The 6,820-nt window shown below is 35.6% G+C and overlaps 1 non-coding gene across 1 annotated transcript; it reads left to right on the top strand.

Moving 5' to 3' along the window:
* The first annotated feature begins 420 nt into the window (after positions 1 to 420).
* On the top strand, positions 421 to 611 carry LOC117099523. The gene has a single exon (XR_004443857.1). It is a non-coding gene; the product is annotated as a U2 spliceosomal RNA (small nuclear RNA).
* The last annotated feature ends 6,209 nt before the right edge of the window (positions 612 to 6,820 follow it).

A 6,820-nucleotide genomic window follows, 5' to 3' on the forward strand; every position in this document is an offset into this window, starting at 1 on the left:
AAAAATGAGGAGCTCAACAATGTCCTCCAGCAATCCACCTGGTGACTGGCTACCCCACCGCCAAGCGCCCCACCCAGAGTAACCGGCTTGCTGAGTCTTGGGCTCCATGCCTTCCTTTCTCATTATACAGCTTAATTCCAGCTACTCAACTATTCTATCTAAACTACTCTAGTTTTTCAGGTTTGTAAAAAGATGTAGCGCTGTTATGTACTCTTTTTCTTTGTTTCTAGTGTTATCTTACAGATTATTTTTTACCTTTTATCTTAAAGTAAGTTCAGGCCAGGCGCAGTGGCTCACGCCTGTAATCCTAGCACTTTGGGAGGCCAAGGCTGGCAGATCACTTGAGGTCGGGAGTTCGAGACCAGCCTGGCCAACATGGTGAAACCCTGTCTCTACTAAAAGTACAAAAATTAGCCAGGCATCACTTCTCGGCCTTTTGGCTAATATCAAGTGTAGTATCTGTTCTTATTAGTTTAATATCTGATATGTCCTCTATCCGAGGACAATATATTAAATGGATTTTTGGAAATAAGAGATGGAATAGGAGCTTGCTCTGTTCACTCCACTCATTGACCTGGTATTGCAGTACTTCCAGAAACGGTGCACACAAAAAAAAAAATTAGCCAGGCATGGTGGTGTGTGCCTGTAATCCCAGTTACTTGGGAGGCTAAGACAGGAGAATCACTTAAACCCAGGAGGCAGAGGTTGCAGTGAGCCGAGATATCACCACTGCACTCCAGCCTGGGCAACAGACAACACAATATACAAGTATAATATATGGTAATATATTATAACATAATATAGTATTATAATATATGCAATATAAATATATTAATTATATGAATATATAATATACATAATTCTAAAAATCATTTGAAAACAAGTTCCATATATCTTACTTTTTTACTCCTTAACATATCCATATGTATTTCCTAAGAACAAGGAAATGCTTATATAATGAGGAAATGTAACATAGGTACCGTACTTGTTTCTTATATATAGTCCATGTTTAAGTTTTGTCAATTGTTTCAATAATACTGTTTATAGCAATTTTTTCAAGGACATAATCTGGTCCAGAACCACATATTGTGTTCAGTTGTTGTGTCTCTTCAGTCTTCTTTAATCTGAAACATTTCTCCGCCTTTTTGTGACATTAACATTGTGAATTTCAGGAGTTTTAACATGTCTGTGACAGGTATTTTATTAATGTGCCTCAATTTATGTTCTCCGGATGTTCCCTTTTGATAGAAATCAGGTTGTGCATTTTGGGCGGAAATACCACACAAGTGGTGCTATATTCTTCTTAGTAAATTACAGTCAGAGGCCCCTTTTTGGTGATACTAGCTTTGATCTCTTGGTTGCAGTGCTACCTCATGTCTCCAGATTGTAGGTTTGCATATGTTCTTGGGGAGTTACTATTTCACTTAATATTACATTGCTAAGATTTATCCATATTGTTACATGTCATCTGTCTCCCTTAAGCATTCTCTGTCTCTCACACACACAAACACACACATACACACACATACACACACACATAAATTTTCTCATCTTTTTCTTTCTTTTTCTTTTTTTTCCTTCTTATCATGTTGCTGTAGTTCAGATATTTGACCCCATTGAGTGTCATGTTGAAATTCGATCCGTAGTGTTGGAGGTGGGGCCTGGTGGGAGGTGTCTGGATGATGGGAACAGATCCCTCATGAACGGCTTGGTGCCATCCTCATAGTAGCGAGTTCTCACTTTATTAGTCCCCACAAGCACTGATGGTTGAAGACAGCTGGCACAGTTGTGCTGAAGAGTGGGTGTTACCATCTTCACTTCTCCAGTGAGTAGTTTGAGAATCAAAATTTTAAAGGACTTAGATGTAGCCATACACTCATTAGGGGACAGGGCCAAAATTGGCCCAGGCCTGACTTCCAAGTTGATTGGTTTTCTCATCATTCCATGATAAGTACTAAGAGAGTTAAGTGCTTTTTCCTGAAAACTCATATAACATCTTACTTATAGTTCAATTACAGTGGTTATCACACTGAATTAGATTTAGGTATGCTTGCATCCCTCCTCTGAAATTAATTTTGAGCTGCTTGAGCATAAGAATTAAGTCTTGTTCATCTTTGAGTTCCCAGAACCTAGCAGAGTAACTGCAAATACAGCCAAGTCTCGTTATTCACAAATTCCATATTTGAGAATTCACCGAAATTTGTCACTTTCAAATCCATATTTAGTGCACTTTTGCAGACACGTGCATACACAGAGCAGCGAAAAGCTGAAACTCTCAGTGTGCAAGTTTCCAGCGGATGTAAAGCTAGGCTTTGTTCTGCCTCGTTTCACCTCTCATACCATAAACAAGTGTTCTTCCTGCAGTCTGTCTATTGCCATATTTTTTACAGTTTGTGCTTTTTTGTTGGTGATTTCACTATTTTAAATGGCCTTGAGTAGAGTGATGAAGTGTTGTCCAGCATGCCAAAGCACAAGAAGGCTGTGATGTTATTCACAGAGAAAATATATGTGTTAGACAAGTTTTGTTCAGGCACAAGTTACAGCACTATTGGCCATGAGTTCAATGTCAGTAAATCAAACAGATATTAACTAAGATGTTATTAAACAGAAACACACATAAAACAAGGTTATGTATTGATTGGTTGACAAAAAATATGACCAGAGACTCAAAGGAAGCTAACCTTGTTATTTCTCCCAAAGCAATTGTTTAGTATTCACTAATTCATGGAATATAACTACTACAAATAAAATGAACTGTAGTGGGTGATCAATAAATGTACAATGAAAGAATGAAGAAAGACACGTGTTAGAGAAATGACATTAACAAGTGAAAAGCTGCTTCATGAACTCACATGAAGCCAAACAGATAGAAAAATACAATTATATATTGATATAATAAAGAAGAGCAAAATTACATAGTCTAGGTCAAATTATATTATCATAAAATAAGGATAATGTACAAAGAAGAAGTAATAAATGTATACTTCCTACTCAATTAGAAGAAAATATTTTGCCAGGACTTCTTTCCAAAAGAATGAATTATTTTTATGCTAATTCAAGTATATCTGGCTGCTCTGGATTTAAGACTCCATAGTAACTTTTCTGTTGATATCTCATTGAGCATATTAAAAACCTATATGTTTTATATTTGTAAAAATACAATAGGACTACATTTTGAGCCATTAGAGTCCTCAAGAGATCACTATCACTCTTTTCATGTTATGTTATCAAATGTTTCCTTACTAAATAACACAGCATGATTATCTCCATTTTATATTTTTTTAATACAGACAGCTATTTTGCCCAGGCTGGTCTGGAAATCCTAGACTAAAGTCACCCTCCTGCCTCAGCCTTCTAAAGTGCTGGTTATAGGCATGAGTGCTGCGCCTGACCCAATCTCCACTTAAAAAAAAAAAAGTGCTAGAATGTTTATCTTTGAGCTCTTCTCAAAGCAAGAAGAAACGTATTGAATCTTTCAACTGATTTTATAAAGCAGATTCTACACTGTAGCACACTGGGAGGAGGCCTGACCTGCCGTTTCCGCAGCCATGTGATTGTGGTGAAAGCAGACATAACATTATGGCTCAAACAGAGCAAAGATGAGCTTACAAAGTACATGGTTTAAGTAACTCCAGAGCTTTGGGACACAGATCTCTTTCTTCAGGACACGTATCTCATGTAACCATAATCATGATTGGTGGTGGGGAAGTTTAAAAACAGAGTATCCCCAAAACCTTCCAGACTTAGTTATACCACAGCTAAATCAGGTGATTCCAACACATGATTCACATCCCACAAAAAATGAAGTGTTTACAAAAACAAGACTCTTAAAGGATAAAGTAGCCTTTTCTCAAAATCCATTCAAAATTTCTGTGTTTTGTTTGACAATTGCTATTACTTATCCTAAAATAAAAGATTCATACAGACAATGTTCACACACGTACAATTTTCGCATACAAACACATATGCAATTTTCGCATCTAAGTTTCAGGGTTCTGACATATTTTAAATGCTGTTGTCTCAGTATATGTAGGTCATAAATCAAGTATATTATTATACCGATGTATACGTACTTTTTTCTTATGGAAATTTACAATCATACACCAAAATGGTAGAGAGAATAGTAAAACAAACTACCGAATACAAGTCATTCCGCTTTAAAAATTATCAGGGATATTAGATATTACTTTTTTGAACACAAATAAAAGAGTACACAACAACCTGACATGTCCTGCCAATATCTACAGCAAACAGAACTACCACTACCAGTACTAAATGCTTTATAGAATATGAGCTGTTTGACCTGAAAACACATTAAGTTTCGATCTGAAATGTCCAGGGGATCAGCTGGTTAGAGCAACTTTCCTAAATCCCTCGAATAATAAAACTGACACTAAAAATTCATGTTGATTATAAAAATATGACTTTTAATAAGAGATTTATTATTTATTATTATAAAGTTATACATTTCATTTTGTAAAACTTGCAAATGCAATCACATAAATTTGCATATAGAAGGGTATTTATGATATTGTGAAATCATAGTTCATTTTCTTTGGTGTGATAGTGTCATAGTTGAGTGGGAATATTACTTTATTTTTAGGAGATACATAATGAAGTATTTGAGGTAGAAATGTCATAATGTTTGCAACTTGCTTTCAAATGTTTCAGTAAATTTTGGAGGGTGGGTGGGTGTGGGTATGTATGTCGATCAGGGACTGGCAAATTTGCTCTGTAAAGGACTAGATGGTGAATATTTTGGGCTATGAAGATCAAGAAGCAAATTCAAAACTATTCTATAGGCACCTATATAACCAGATAAAATGTTGCTGTTTAAAATGTAAAACTCCTTTTTGATTAAAAGCTGTACAAAAACAAGTGATGGCCCAAATTTGGCCTTGGACCATGATTTGTCAACTCCTAATATGGATAAATGAATGGATGAATGGATAGATGATAGACAATTAATAGATAGATAGATAGATAGATAGATAGATAAAGTATGAGATCTTGGGGATATCTGGGCTGTTAAAAACTACATATGGGAAAGCATTAACAATTATTGAATCCAATTGGAGGGTATATGGATGTTCATTGTATTAGTCTTTCAAATTTTCTGTATGTTTTTTATGTATTTGCATTTTCTCCCTGTTTTTGTAATAAAAACTGGGGAGGGGGAATGTAAATACATAAAAATATAATGAAAATAAATATTATCCATGATATCTCACACATAGAGATAAGCACCTTTTGCATCTTAGCAAATTACCTTTTTTCTCAGTTCCTCCGGAATATGTTTTTCTTCCAACTAAGGTGAGATTCTTCTCCATATAAAATTTTATAGCTTTACATTTTATTTTAAAATTCATTCATAAATATTTTCACATGACTATGGAATAAATGGTTAAAAGGTTTTAACTATTTCTCAATTGATGGACATTTAGTTTGTTTCCAATCCTTTATCCTTATAAATAAGTATTTCTTAATGTGATTTTAATCTATTAATGTATTACCTTCTTAAGAAAAGGCTGTTGGTGATCATGAGTGTAGATAATGCTATTTTGTTATGTCAGTATGTTTTACTTTTGAGAGGAAAAAAGAGAAAACATGATAAAAATTGATGATTAATATTGCTATTAATATTGATAAAAAAGTTATCACATTTTGTGATAACTTGTTTCTATTTTCTACTTTGAAAAAAATTAAAATTATGAAAAAGTTACAAGAATAGTAGGATGAACACCATACACCTTCTGCCCAGGCTCATCAATGTTAGCAGCTGAACACAGTTGCTTTATCTCCCCCTCCCCCATATATTCATGACTGTTAGTGTTATTCTGAGAATCTTGACAACATTTCTCTTACACTTCTTGCTAAAACATTTGAACACCACTGAAGGGCTGACTTCCTCAGAGTTTCCCATTTTCACGCTAAATGTCCTCTGAGACCTAACCAATCTTGAGTGGACCAGTTAAATGGCATCAAAAAAAGTTAACAAACCCAGAAACAATTTTAAAGGATAAAGTTAAATTAACTTGGCCAGGCGTGGTGGCTCACGCCTGCAATCTCAGCACTTTGGGAGGCTGAGGTGGACAGATCATCCTGAGATGATCATTCAAGATGAGCCTGGCTAACATGGTGAAACCCCATTTCTACTAAAAACACAAAAAATTAGCCAGGTATGGTAGTGCACGCCTGTAATCCCAGCTATTCGGGAGGCTGAGGCAGGAGAATCGCTTGAACCCGGGAGGCGGAGGTTGCAGTAAGCTGAGATCACACCATTGCACTCCAGTTTGGGCAGCAAGAGCAAAACTCCGTCTCCAAAACAAAAGTTAAACTGACTTCTCACCAACCTAAAGTTAACATCATGTATTAGGAGTCAGAGTTAATGGTTCTCTAATGCTGTCTAGGCTTACCCTGTAAAGACACACAGGCAGAGAAAGGCAGAGAGAGGGAGAGAGAGAGTTCTGCCCCAAACATGTTTTGCCAAAATAAGCGTGTGGCATGTTAAAGCATCATTTCACACCTCCATTGTAATTTAACTTTCTATTTATATAGATTTTGCTCTGAGTTCATCCTCATTGCAGCTTTATGGGAAAAATCACCAAATCCCTGTACAAAGAACTGCTGGGTGTTTTTCTTTAACTCTACTGCCATCTAGTGCGGAGAAAAGAGAATTCTGGACTCTGCAAAAAAGAATGAATGTGTATTATTTGCTTGTATTCAAACATGTTTTGTTGCAGAATAAATTTGGAAACTATATCCACCATGATCTTCTTGTTTTATTTTGGATTCAGTAAAATTTCTAAGGAAAAAACAT

This window comes from Trachypithecus francoisi, unplaced genomic scaffold (genome assembly GCF_009764315.1).
Source record: "Trachypithecus francoisi isolate TF-2019V2 unplaced genomic scaffold, Tfra_2.0 Lachesis_group16, whole genome shotgun sequence".
Lineage (NCBI taxonomy): Eukaryota > Metazoa > Chordata > Mammalia > Primates > Cercopithecidae > Trachypithecus > Trachypithecus francoisi.